Source organism: Babylonia areolata, chromosome 27, assembly GCF_041734735.1.
Source record: "Babylonia areolata isolate BAREFJ2019XMU chromosome 27, ASM4173473v1, whole genome shotgun sequence".
NCBI lineage: Eukaryota > Metazoa > Mollusca > Gastropoda > Neogastropoda > Buccinidae > Babylonia > Babylonia areolata.
In genome coordinates this window covers 36,101,007-36,116,006 of record NC_134902.1, presented here as the reverse complement: position 1 = coordinate 36,116,006, position 15,000 = coordinate 36,101,007, and the positions used below count along the sequence as shown (strand labels likewise).

Sequence of the window (15,000 nt, the reverse complement as noted above, 5' to 3'; positions counted from 1 at the left end):
CAAACACAAACCCACACAAACACAAACACAAACCCACACACAAACCCACACAAACACAAACACAAACCCACACCCACTCACCTGCACCCGGGCCTCGGTGAGGTTGCAGCGCAGGGCCAGCTGTTCACGGGCGTACACGTCGGGGTAGTGGGTCTTCTGGAACACCCGCTCCATCTCCTCCAGCTGGAAACTGGTGAACGTCGTGCGGTTCCTCCTCTTCTTCCTCTTCGGCTCCCCTCCATCCTCACCCCCAGCGCCCTCCTCTCCCCCCTCCTCCTCCTCCTCCTCCTGAACTTCCTCCTCCTCCTCCGCCGCCGCCGCCGCCGCCGCCGCTTCCTCCTAAGGATCCAGCCCCGGAAGACGTTTGAGAATCTCGGCGTTTCTCGTCTGTGTCGCTGTCTCCGTCGCTCTTGCAGTCCCCGCCATCTTTGTCGCGGCTTCGAGACTGGTTCGGGTCGCCTCCTCCTCCTCCTCCTCCTGCAACTCCTCCTCTTTCAGAGATTATTCCTCCTCGCTCTCCTCCTCCTCCTCCTCCGATTCCTCTGTCTCTGAGGACCCCCCCTGCAAGGCCAACAACTGCTCCGAGAGGCTTGTTGCTGGTGGGAAGTCGTCTGGAGTTGTCCTCCGTGGTGGGGGTCAGAGGGTTAGGGGTGTGGTGAGGGTGGTTGTGGTGCTGGTGTTGGTGGTGTTGGTGGTGCTGGTGTTGGTGGTGCTGGTGGTGGTGCTGGGAGGGGGTGGCGTGGTGGGGGACGTGGCCGTGGTGGACGCCGGTGTCGGAGGCCATGTGCTTGGCGCGCTCTGCCCCCGCCGCCGTCATGTAGCCGTTGTTGTCGTGGAGGAGGGCGGAGGAGGTGGGGGTGAGCGGCGTGGGCTTGGCGGCGCCGTCCAGTGAGTCCTCCAGGTCTGCAACACACAGGGAGAAGGTTCATGGTAGGGGGGTGCGGTAGGGTGCGTGTGGGGTGGGGGGGGGGAGGGAGTGAACGATTTTTTTTTTTCTTCTTCTTCTTCTTCTTCTTTCCGTCCTTTTTCTTCATTTCCTTTCTTTTTCTTTCTTTCCTTCCCTCTTTTACTGCGGGTTTGTTTTTTGTTTTTTATTGTTGTTGTTGTTGTTCGTTTGTTTGTTCGTATGCACGTACGTGGGCATGGCAGTCTGAAAGGAGTGAGATGTGAAACTTGTGTGTATCGAAGCTGGTATGAACGGATGTTTTTACACCTATTCTTTCCGTCTCTTTTTTTTGTTGTTGTTGTTGTTTCCTTTTCTTTTCCTTTTCTCGGAGTGATTCAAGCAAAATGCTGAACTCCTCATCCACACACCTCTTTGCCCTTCGCCATCCCCCCCCCTCCCCCCGCCCCCCACCCTCACATCCCACCCCCAAACTCGACTCCCCCTACCTCAACACGCACTCATGCTAGCAAGAATGTTTCGAAATGATGAATAGTTTCCCACCCACAAACCCATAATATCTCTCTCTCTCTCTGTCTCTCTCTCTCACACACACACACACGCAAGATTGTTGCGAAATACTGCAGTGAGTCATTTCCATCCATCATTATTTTGCACACCGTGGCACACATACAATCAAACACCACCCCCTCCAACTCGATATCAAGAATATTTTGAAAAATTGCTAACATCCCGCTACATACCCACCCCTCCTCACCCCCAAACGTCCCCCCCCCCTCTCCCGCACCACATAGTCACCAAGTTGATTTTGGTTTTTTTGGTGACTGCTCTTCAACAAACAAGACAAATTTAAGAAATCGGAACAAAACGTTGTCAGCTTGAAATGGACCATTTTGCGTTCAAATAGTACTTTAAATAGAAATAGATATAACACAGACGATGCCACTTTTGTGAGACTGAAAGAGACACAATGATATCATCACTGAATGATTGTGTCCGAATCGAATGCACAAGAATTATGGGTGGAAACAGAAAATTGTTTGAAATAAAACTGTGAGAACTGTGGAAGACTGTCATAAAAAATGTTGAGCTTGTCTTGTTCGGTAATGACAACAACAACAACAACAACAACAACAACAACAACATGAACATAGACAAAGGTGAAACATTTGATCTGGTAATGTCATGGGCAACGGTGTTTGTTTTGTGTTGTCGTTTTGTGTGTGTGTGTGTGTGAGGGGGGGGAATTGGGGGTGGGGGGGGTACTCACAAAAAACAGGACCAACCATTCAAAACCAACATTTATGAATTAACTAAAACATAATATGCTATCGAAAGAGGAAACACATAATGGACATGTGTTATCATGGTTATTTTATGTAAACAAATAAAATGTGTGCTCTGCTATATACTTGACAAATTAATTTTGTGTAATCTGGTTCAACAACAACAAAATGCAACACTGACCATACCGTTCATAATCATATGGTCCATGCTCCTGTCATAAGATTTAATTCATAAGATTTAACTTAAATGTAAATCTGAGAAACATAGATTAATATTTCTAAGCATAAACAATTGTAATATCGCGCTATTTGTATTTCTCTTTTTTTATCACAACAGATTTCTCTGTGTGAAATTCGGGCTTCTCTCTCCCCAGGGAGAGCACGTCGCTACAATGAGAGCGCCAGCCTTTTTTTTCTTTTTTTTTTCCCTGCGCGCAGTTTTATTTGTTTGTCCTATCGAAGTGGATTTTTCAACAGAATTTTGCCAGGGACAACCCTTTTGTTGCCGTGGGTTCTTTTACGTGCGCTAAGTGCATGCTGCAAACGGGACCTCGGTTTATCGTCTCATCCGAATACCTAGTGTCCAGACCACCACTCAAGGTGTAGTGGCGGGGGAGAAAATACCGGCGGCTGAGCCGTGATTCGAACCAGCGCGCTCAGATTCTCTCGCTTCCAAGGCGGACGCGTTACCTCTAGGCCATCACTCCACATGATTACTTGACAGTATTGCATGTCAGTAAGTAAATCATATGTTGTCTTATTTTGTTTTCAAATTATAAAAAAAAAAACACACAAAAATACTCGTCGTCTGTCTAACAGGCTGTAGCATGATAAAATTATCTAATTATTTTGATGCGACCGTACTGTTATTAATACTCAAGGGAACTGGTAGCAATAACAACAAGATAATGCCTGCTGTTCGTAAGCTCTGTTTTTTAGCATTGAGACAGGCATTAACATTAAACAGCAAAACTCTTGAAAGGTTTGTTTTGGCTGTTGTTGTTGTTTTTTTTATCATGATTTAACACGTGCCACACAACCTTTCTCAACAAGAACAGGACTCGTCTTAAGAAAATTGTTGATGAATTCCATGCCACCCCCAATACCCCCACGATTCTTTATGTCGTAGTCATATCATAACTCAAACCACACTGGTAAAAAGGTTTAAATGTGCGTCTTTGTGGTGTTGGTTTTTTTGTTTTTTGTGGGTTTTTTTTTGTTTGTTTGTTTTTTGTGTGGTTTTTTGTTGTTTGTTTGTTTGTTTTATGTGTGTGTTTTTTTGTTTGTTTGTTTGTTTTTTGTGTGTGGTTTTTTTTGTTTGTTTGTTTTTTGTGTGGTTTTTTATTGTTTGTTTGTTTGTTTTTTGTGTGTTTTTTTGTTTGTTTTTTGTGTGTGTTTTTTTGTTTGTTTGTTTGTTTGTTTTTTGTGTGGTTTTTTGTTGTTGTTGTTGCTGCTAGTGTTTTGTTTTTTTTTTTGGTTTTTTTTGGGGGTGTGTGTGTTTTTTTGTTGTTATTGTTTTTTAATGCCGAAGGCGGAATGATTAAAGTGCTGCATACCAAATAAACGGAATACTTCAAGCAAAAAAGGAAAGAAAGACAATAAAAAGCAGAATGAGAATGACGAAAATGAAAAAAAAAAATGCAAACAGTTTGAAATAAAATTCAAATAATTCTAGTCTTCCCGTATCACTCAACATGTCTTTCTCTCCCCCCCACCCCCCTCCCCCAAATAAATAAATAGGAATGAATAAACAATGCAAACGCACTTACTAAAGAAAGATAAGCTATGATAATGATAGTGATAATATATATGATAATAATTACAATAATAATAATAATCATTATAATCATAATAATATTATTATTACATTGCAATTATTATCATCATTTAATAATTGTTTAGATATTTGTTTAACTTAATCAGTTTGATAATTAATAATCATTTCATAATAATGATAAGAAGTAGAAGAAGAAGAAGACCAGATCAAATATAGACCTACAGCGTTGAATATCAACGAATAAACAAAAGCAAAAGGTACTGACTGCATAGGCGCATTATTCAAAATCGTTCTACCGATGTCTCCCACTCTCTCGAACATACACAGACACGGCTGTGTTAACAACTTGTTAACACGATTATCCAGTGAATTCGTCCCGTTTTTGTATGGGATAAATGCTCATTCACTCCTGACATGTAAGCAATGTACTCTATCTCTTACATTTTACTCTTTTTTTTCTTTTTCTTTCCTTCTTTTTCCTTCTTCTTCTTTTTTTTCCCCCCTCCAAATATGTGTCTCATGGTTTTGCCATTGTAAATGATTCCGAATGTCATGTCAAACGTTCTTCATGTTTTGTATTAGTTACGGAAAATATATATGACGTTTTCGTGTGGTCCTGCGGCGTTTCCAGAATATGCAGACACATCTTGATCTCTTAATTGATCTTGATCTGATCTCTTTCAGTGCGAATGCTGAGCCGCACTCACCGACGCGGACAAAACTCAGACAGGCGTGATATTAATTAACCCAGACATTTTGGACTCGGACGCACACTGCACAACGCACGCTGTCAATAATAATAATAATAATAATAATGGTATTTATATAGCGCTGAATCTTGTGCATAGACAAATCAAAGCGCTTTCGCACCAGTCATTCACACGCATGCGTAACTCTAAAACTGGAGAAACTGAAGACAAGGAAGAGGCAGGGAAGGGAGGCTATTTTGGGAAGAGGTGGGTTTTAAGGCCAGACTTGAAAGAGCTGAGTGTGGAGACTTGACGAAGCGAAAGAGGAAGTTCATTCCAACTGCAAGGTCCAGAGACAGAGAAAGAACGGCGGCCAACAGTCGAGAGAAAAATCTGGTCCTTTGTCTTCCAATGTAATTATTATATTTATCATGAATAAATAGAAAGATAAATAATTAAATGAACAAACAAATAAATAAATAAATGAATAAATAACTACATAGATACATAAATACATAGATAAATAATTAAATGAATAATTGAATAAATAATTAAATAAATAATTGAATAAATGATCAAATAAATAATTGAACTGACAAACAAGTAGACAAAATAAACAAAGAGGTAGATAAACAAACAAATGAATAAAAGTCTTCTAGTTGGCATCGATAGGTATGTATCAACCAACATTGCTTTGGAGCTAGTTTTCATGAAATTGTGATAAAACACTTCATCCGCACATGATGTTAATCTTGTCCCCAACAATAACAACAACAGCAACCATCGTTTTCTTCATCATAATGATGGTAGATGAATACAGCTCCCCAAAAATGCTTAAAGAAATAAACGTTATAATACCAAAGAAGCCGACACACAAACGTCTTGTGATAGTGATCACAGTAGATTTTGTTTGTTTGTTTGTTTTTGATGTCGCTTTTTTTTAGATATCTTACGTGCGAAAGTAAATATATGCGTACGATGTTACACTCTGCGTGTGCCTGTGTGTGTGTGTGTGTATGCGTGCGTGCGTGCATGTGTGCGTGTAAATATGTATCTCTGCATTGAAGGTCATGCACATGCGTGTGTGTCCATCAATAAATAAGTTATCCGAATCATTGTCGAAATTTGAAGAATGAATTTGAATGATGAGATTTTTTTTTTAATTCTTATTAAAAAGACAGAAAAGAATAGTTCTCAGATAATGAACATCGTTTATGCTGAGAACTGATAGACGAGTGGATGAAAGAAAATCAAACGAACAAAATACAAAAAAAAAAAAGACGTACGCACGCATGCACGCGCGTGTTCATGCGTGCTCACACACACACACACACACACACACACACACACACACACACACATATATATATATATATATATATATATATATATGCAAATATATGTGTGTACATACATACATACATACATACATGCATACATAAATACACACACACACACACACACACACATATATATATATATATATATATATATATATATATATGCAAATATATGTGTGTATATACATACATACATACAGACAGACAGACATGCACAAACACACATAGCGCACGCATGGACGCGTCTGCAAACACACACACAAATACTCCCTTACAACACACAACAGTAACATCAGTACAATCCAGCATCCACAAGAACATCATCCACTGCAGTCACCACTTATCTTTTGACCCAAACAAAACAAAAACGAAAAGAAAGTCTCGACAGATAAGATATTCTTTTTTTTTTTTTTTAGGGACAAACCCAATTCATGACCGAAAGACAGACAGACAGAAACAAACAAACAAAACTTTATTTCATTTTGTTTATATATTTTTAACCTTTTAAAACTTTAATTCTTTTTTTTTTTTAATTGATTTTTTTTTTCGTGTATTTTCGCGTTTGAAAAAAAACAACAAAAAAAACACATTGCTCATGACTGATATCAATTTACCATTTACTTAAACGCAGACCTTATTATAATTTACCATTTACTCAGCGCGGCAGACCTTGTTATAATTCACCATTTAATTAAAGCAGACCTTATTTCCGTTCCATATGTTCGTTTTCTTCCGCCTTCCATCAGTCTTTGAGAGAGAAAAAAAAAAACAGCAACAACAAAACAAAAAAAAAAGCGAATTTTTTGTACGGATATTTCTTCTGCTGTTGTTATTTCTGTGTGCCCATGTGACAGGGAAGTTATATAAACAGACTGATTACTTCTTCTTTTATTTATGGGTAAGTTTTATGGATTGTGTCACTGTGCCCTTTTTTTTTTTATGTGTGGGAAACGCTATCCTGTACTCGCTCAAAGTTGTGCCCCTTAGTGGAGCAAGAGTTGTTATATATATATATATATATGTGTGTGTGTGTGTGTGTGTGTGTGTGTGTGTGTGTGTGTAAGGAGAGAGAGAGAGAGCGAGATTCCTGCTTGGGAAGACAATGGAGCATTTACTTTAAAAAATCAAATCAAAATAAAACGTATTTGTAAGGTCCTGTGGAGTGATTGCCGGATCAAGCACATAAAACGTCTTCTTCTTTTTTTCTTTTTTTTCTTTTTAAAGTAACTATGCATCTAATTAGCTGTGCATTATTAGTAAACGAAAAAAAAATGAAACAGTTGCAAATAGCGACAAGAATAACAGTACGTAGCAGTAGTAGTAGTTGCCTGTGAATAAATGAATAATCAGCGTTGAAAGAACCTTCTGTTGTCGTGTGTGTGGAAGAAAATGTATTTAAGAAGTGAGAAAACGGACAATTGCATGAAATTTTGTGTGAAGAAAACAATATAAAAAAAATTAAAAGAATAACAAACAAAAAAGAACAAATAGATACAAATGAATAAAGGGAAATAAAGGACGAAAACATTCCTGAATACGCAAATATCTAGTACTGGAAAATACGACACCAGTTTCAATACACTAACCGGATCAGTAGCAAGCATTGGAAACGACACATCTGGAAAGAAAGAAAGAAAGAAATAAGAGACCATTCCAACTTTACAACACAAAAATCATGCTGAATAGCGGCCATGGCTGCCAGAATGTTGTAAAGCTAGACGGGCGCAATAGCCGAATGGTTAAAGCGTTGGACTTTCAATCTGAGGGTGTCGGGTTCGAATCTCGGTGACGGCGCCTGGTGGGTAAAGGGTGGAGATTTTTCCGATCTCCCAGGTCAACATGTGTGCAGACCTGCTAGTGCCTGAACCCCCTTCGTGGGTACACGCAGGCAAAAGATCAAATACGCACGTTAAAGATCCTGTAATCCATGTCAGTGTTCGGTGGGTTATGGAAACAAGTAAATAACCCAGCATGCACACCTCCGAAAGCGGAGTATGGCTGCCTACATGGCGGGGTAAAAACGGTCATACACGTAAAAGCCCACTCGTGTACATACGAGTGAACGTGGGAGTTGCAGCCCACGAACGCAGAAGAAGAAGAAGAAGAAATTGTAAAGCTACACTGGCTGCGTTCTAATCGTGAAGTGAACATTTTAACTGCCAGCTGAGCTTCCTTTCTCAGTTTTGTTTCATTCTCTACAATGTGTATGTGTGTGTGTGTGTGTGTGTGTGTGTGTGTGTGTGTGCCGTGGAAGCTGCGATACATAGACTAGAAATGAGTGTGTGGAGGAGGGGGGTAAAGGAGGTGCAGGGTAATGTGTGTGTGTGTGTGTGTTGTGTGTGTGTGTGTGTGTGTTGGAGCTCATGTACGTTTATATGTATTTGACTGTGCTTTCATATCTGTGAAACTGCATGTTTGGTGCATATCTGTTATGCATGTGTGTATGAATGTGTGTCTTCATGTTTTACATTTATTTGCTTATTTATCATTATTGGTGTCTTATTTATTTATTTATTTATTTATTATTATTATTATTATTTTATTTTTATTATTACTACTACTACTACCGTTTTTATATTATAATTATTATTTATTTATTTATGTAAGCTTATCTACTATTTATTCACCCTTTTTTTTTCTCAAGGCCTAACTAAGCGCGTTGGGTTACGCTGCTGGTCAGGCATCTGCTTGGCAGATGTGGTGTAGCGTATATGGATTTGTCCGAACGCAGTGACGCCTCCTTGAGCTACTGAAACTGAAACTGTGTACAAACGGCACCGAAGTTGTTTTGATTTTTTAATCACACACAAAAGAAAAACCAAAAGTTTATTTTGTTAACATGTTATCAGCATTGCCCTCTCGTATGTTCATCTATATGTTTGTTTGAATTATTCATTTGTTTACTTATCGTCAATTTCTGTCTCACTGCATTTCCCACGAAAGCCGAGCTGTTCATTAGATTGTAAGATATCATCTGCATCGTTCTTTCTTTTGTCTATGTGGTGTTTCGCAATGCACTTGTATTCTGTGCGTCCATGTCTACATTTCAACAGCAACAACAACAACAAGGCTAATGGTAAGAAGAAGAAGAAGAAGAAGAAGAAGAAGAAGAAGAAGAAACATTCAATTGCGGGCCTTTCACACTGTGAGCTCACGACGTTTCACAAGCTTTACATAATGTGCAAACATACGAAAAGCATATACGTGTCTCACAACTGATTCTGTTACAACTTTAAACTGCCATTCGGTGTGTATGGAGAACAACTGATTTCTTTTCTTTTTTTTTATTCTTCTTCTTCTTCGTTTTTTTCTTTTCTTCTTTTTTTTTTCTTTTTTTTTCTTTTTTTTTCTTTTCCTTTTTTTCTTTTTTTTCTTTTCTTTTTGTTGTTTTTTTCTTGTTGTTTTTGTGTCTTTTTTTCCCGTCTTTTTCTTTTCTTTCGTAGGCTGCTCCTGATACACACACTCTCTACACAATTGTAGCCATATATATATATATATATATATATATATATCCAGCTCTTGGGATTTTCGAGATGCTCCCCTCTGGTCGACGGCACAGAAGTATAAGGACGAAAACCAATCGCTTCGTCAAGAGCTTTTTCCCTAAAGCAGTCAATGCCCTGTTTCTCGAACAAATCCAGTATGATAAATAGAATAGTGCAATCAACAACCATCTAACAGAACATCTAGTCATCAGCCCCATCCACATGTACGATGCGGCTTCTGTTCAAACGTGTATGTGAGAGAGAGAGAGAAAGAGAGAGAGAGAGTGTGTGTGTGTGTGTGTGTGTGTGTGCAGTGCGTGCATGTGTGAGTATGCACAAGTTTTTGTATTGATATGCACTTGTGTGTATCCTAATTTCTACTGTATCTGTGTTTGTGTATGATTTTCGATTTATGTTCGTACCTTGTTATGTACTAAACCTCCCCCTCGCCCCCCCCCCCCCCCCCCCCACACACACACACTCACCCAACCCCCCTCCCCCCAATATTCCTTGTGACCCCGGTACACTTGGTAATAAAGACATATTCTATTCTATTCTATTCATATAATCAGCTCTTCTAAAGTCAACCGAGAACTGGGAGAACTACCCAACTTATGCAATTATTGCTCTTCAAAGTTCCGCCTTCCGCCATTTTGTATGGCAGTGACCTATACGTGGAGTGATGGCCTAGAGGTAACGCGCCCGCCTAGGAAGCGAGAGAATCTGAGCGCGCTGGTTCGAATCACGGCTCAGCCGCCGATATTTTCTTCCCCTTCACTAGACCTTGAGTGGTGGTCTGGATGCTAGTCATTCGGATGAGACGATAAACCGAGGTCCAGTGTGCAGCATGCACTCAGCGCACGTAAAAGAACCCACGGCAACAAAAGGGTTGTTCCTGGCAAACTTGTGTAGAAAAATCCACTTCGATAGGAAAAAAAAATAAAACTGCACGCAGGAAAAAATTTTAAAAATAATTTAAAAAAAAGGGGGGTGGCGCTGTAGTGTAGCGACGCGCTCTCCCTGCTGAGAGCAGCCCAAATTTCACACAGAGAAATCTGTTGTGATAAAAAGAAATACAAATACAAATACATCCCTTCGCCACAGACATTCATAAAGGAAAGAGTGTGTGGGTGGGGAGGGGGGGGGGGATGAATGAAAGAAAAAACGGAAAGAACGAAAGAGAGAAACGACATAAACGATGACTTCATGACCGAACGCTGACATGGATTGCAGGATCTTCAACATGCTTGCATGAACTTCTGCTTAGACACGAAGAAGGTTCAGGCACTAGAAGGTCTGCACAACTGTTGAGGTAAGAGAGAGAGAAAGGGGAAACATCTCCACCCTTTACCCACCAAGCGCCGTAACCGGGATTGGAACCCGCGGACCCTCAGACTCAAAGTCCAACGCTTTAACTCACTCAGTACGGCCAGTCCTCTCTTCTCCTCTACACAGACCCCTCGATGTCCAGTGGGTGTCTGAATGACCCAACCTTTAGTTTCCGTCGTCAGAATTGTGGTATTGTTTGTCCACATTCATATCTTCTGTATAAGAAGAGCCTTCCGCTTGCAATATTTTGATGATGGTAATTGGGGTGAAACGCTGTTAACGTCGTCTCTTTCGCCGTTCGTATGGAGAGAGTCAGACACCTCGAAAACTGAAACTGAAACTGAAACTACCCATGCACCCATTAACACTGCCTGGCGGACACACGATGTCCACTGAATATCATCACCTGTCTGGTCCGTCCGGCGATCAGACAGACGACGACGATGATGATGTTAATGATGATGATGATGGGAGGAGGGGGTGGGGGTGGAGGGGAAGATAGCTGGGAAGGAGCCTGGGAAAGCTCCCTCCCCCACCCCCCACCCCCAATCCCCCACCCACCACGCCTTTCTCCACACACCTCCCTCGTCGCATTTCACCCCTCTCCCCTCCACACCCACCTTCACCCTTTTCCTCACACCAGCCCATGAAGATAAGAGGGACGGGGGGGCGGGGGGGGGGGGGGCGAAAGAGGAGAGATTTGTCGCCGTCAACTGTCGCTCATTTGACAAGGTGCGAGGTTTGGTTTCTGTCAGTGAGTGGGTGTGGGGGGGGGGGATGGGGAGAGGGTTTGGAGGTGTTGTGTGTCGCCTGCCTTGACAGAGAGAGACGGGGCGGGGGGGATGGGGGGGTAGGGGTTGAGGGGGGGGGGGTGTTGTTGGGGCGAGGGAAGCAGATTTGGATGGCGTGTTGATAGTGGTGGAAGTGATGTGTTTGGGCGAGAGGTTGGGGTAGGGGAGGGGAGGGGGGAGGGCTGCAGTTGTGTAAACATATCATGCGTGCGTGCGTGCTTGTCAGACAGGTGCGTTTTGCGCTTGTGTACGCATGTCCGAAAGCCTGCGCCCAAGTGTGTGCGCGCGCGTGTGTGTCTGTGTGTGCGTGCGTGCGTGTATATGTATGTGCGTGTGAGTGTGCGTTCGTGTGGATGTGTTCGTTCTTTAGTTTAGTGTCTTTTCACTATCAGTGATATGGACGTTAAAAAAAGGGGTGGGACGAGGTGGGGGGGCGGACGGGGGATGGGGGGGGGGGGGCAGGGAAGAGGAAAACAGAAAAGGTAAACTAGAAAACTATCAAAAAATGCATAGCTAACATGCAATTACATTTAACAGTAACAATTCAATAATAATACTGATAATAATCAGAAACCATTAACAGAATTCTGAAGTGCATTAAAGGAATGTAGAAATAGGGCTATGAACTAATGCCTGTGAACGTTCGACCATAAGAACCTCGTCAGGAATAACTTTACAAAAATCATCTGCAGAATAATTATTCTCTTTGAAATACTTAGGCAAGAAGGTACGTAACTGCTGACAGTGAAACAAACAATGATGCAAGCTGAACTGCTTACCGCAAATGCATGTAACATTTTTATTATACTTTGTCTTCAGCGCATCAAGTTTTCTACGTAAGAAAGTAGAGGTTGTTAATCTTGTATGGCAAGCTGATGGATTCGGTATCTTTTCTTTAATAATATTCTCGGGGAATAATGTTCCCTTTATGTTTTAAAAACTTTTCCTTTCATCGGTTATGAAATCGACCCCATGCTGATTTTTTCTAACGAAGTGTATGCCTCTTTTACGGAAAGACGGACATGTATTTTTGTCGATTTTTCTGAATCTTGTGCTCCCTTTTTAGCTGCTTTATCAGCAACTTCATTGCCAAGAATGCCCACATGAGAAGGCACCCAACAAAAACTGATCTCAGTCCCTTTAATCCTTAAACAATGTACCAAATGATTTGCCTCAATAACTAAGTCAGGTCTTGTTTCAAGGCTAAATAATTCTAGAGCATAAAGTACTGATTTGGAATCAACAAAGAATGCTACTTTCGAGAAAACTATTTGATGGCTCACTAAGTAGTTCAGAGCTTGTATGATAGCAATTAGCTCAGTTGTGAATATGGAAAGATGTTTTCAAATAAAGTTAGATTTTTCAACTTCAAAGGCAGGAATATAGAAAGCCGCACCAGCATTTTTGTCATCGAGAACAGATCCATCTGTAAATATATGGAGACGATTCTGATATTTTTCTGTTATATGAATTCTGGCAGTACTTGTCGTGATATTGATGTTTTCTTCCTTTTTTGTTTCTGAATAAGTGATATCAAAATCGGCTTTCAACATTTCCCAAAAGGAACAGGAGAATGATGTGGTTTTGCAGCTAACTCTTTCATGTTAACATCAGATTCTTTTATCAGATTTGAAACGTAAGTTGCAACTGTTTCTTGTGATGAAATGGCTTTAGCTCTTTTAGGTGTGTGTGTGTGTGTGTGTGTGTGTGTGTGTGTGTGTGTGTGTGTGTGTGTGTGTTCTGCCAACTGCCCTTCATAAAACAGACCAGAAAGACAACATCAAAAACATTTTTCTAAGTGAAGAGAGAGTGTTGTTGTTGTTGATCTACAAACAATGAAAAGTGGATTTCTTTTGAAACCTCAATAACTATAAACAACGGAGGACCCCCCACCCCCTTCTATCTGTGTGTGTGTGTGTGTGTGTGTGTGTGTGTGTGTGTGTGTGTGTGTGTGTTCTTGTGTGTGTGTGTGTTTTGTTTGGTTTTTGTGTGTTTGTTTGTTTTTGGTGGTGGTGGTGGTCAGCTGGATTGCACGTTTGTTCGGTCATTACGTGTACGGAGAGAAGAGATTCGATGGATTCACTGGTTTCTGCAAGTTTGTTTGTTTGTTTGTTTGTTGTTGTTGTTTTCAGTTGTTATGACTGATTTTGTTTCGGAAGTGTTGTTTGTGTCTTTTTCCTTTTTCTTTTCTTAACTAAAAAACAAACAACTGCTGAGCTGAGTTTTACATATGTCTTCGTTCTTGTCGTATGAATGAATACATTCAAAATACATTCAAAATACTTTATCTGCTTGAACCCAAACAGAAAAAATAAAGTTAAATTCGAATATATCTGGACAGAAACTTGGTGTAGTGTACAGAGACTGACGTTGGAGATGGACACAACGTTCACGGCGTTTCATAATACAGATTCAACAATTGTAAATTGTTGGGTCAGTTTACACCCTCCCCTCTCCCACAATCCCCACCCACCCAAAAAAAAAATTAAGCAATCACATTAAAGACAACACTGAAAGCGCAAGCCAAGTTTGTCAGTTCGACGAGACGTGTTTGTTTCAGGAACCTGGTTACGTGTGGTTACGTGGCTACACGGCTTTATATAGATGGTAATAACTTGTAAGTAAAATAATAATAATAATAATAATAACTCGATAAACAAATAAATTAATAAATTACAAAATAAATAGGAAATTCCAATGTAACTTCTCGTGTTTTGTGGACGTTGGTGAATGGTTAACCCCCCCCCCACCCACCCCCTTTTATTTTCGGGAGTGTCGGGGGGATGGAGGGGGGGGGGTCCCCTTCCCACATCATCCCTCACACCTCTAAAATCCAACCAACACAACACTGTCTCGTGAGACCAGACTTTTTATTTTCCTAACATCACGTTGGTAATGACTGTAAACATTAGCAGATTTTTTTTCATGAGAAAAGAACATATTATTATTATTATTATTATTATCATTATCACTATTATTATTATTATTGTCGACGTTGTGAGAAATGCGGAAGAAAGAAGAAGAAGAGAAAGAAAACAGAAGAGGGAGAAAAAAAAAACCTTCCAAAACTGCCATCAAAATGTGGGAAGACTAATTACTGTTCACAGGCACGTACACTCCTCCTGTGCTGTTGATGCTCGGTTTTAAAGACTGAACAATGGTGGATGCGCTTCCAGTCTTTTTCCCTCCGTTTTGTTGTTGGTTGTTGTTGTTGTTGTTGTTGTTGTTGTTATATTATTATGATTATTATTATTATTACTACTACTACTGCCTTTTTTTTAATAATTATTATTTATTTATTTATTTGTGTAAGCTTATCTATTATTTATTCGCCTTTTTTTCTTTTCTTTTTTTACATTATAATTATTATTTATTTATTTGTGTAAGCTTATCTATTAT

The 15,000-nt window shown here is 40.4% G+C and overlaps 1 pseudogene across 1 annotated transcript in view; it reads right to left on the bottom strand.

Moving 5' to 3' along the window:
- LOC143301073 (uncharacterized) overlaps positions 1-15,000 on the bottom strand; it is a 123,498-nt pseudogene that overhangs the window by 97,594 nt on the left and 10,904 nt on the right. The window contains exons 2-3 of the transcript XR_013057727.1: positions 575-903; positions 82-339 (exon numbers count right to left, since the gene is read on the bottom strand). The product of XR_013057727.1 is annotated as an uncharacterized LOC143301073 (transcript). The remainder of the gene's footprint in view (positions 1-81; positions 340-574; positions 904-15,000) is intronic.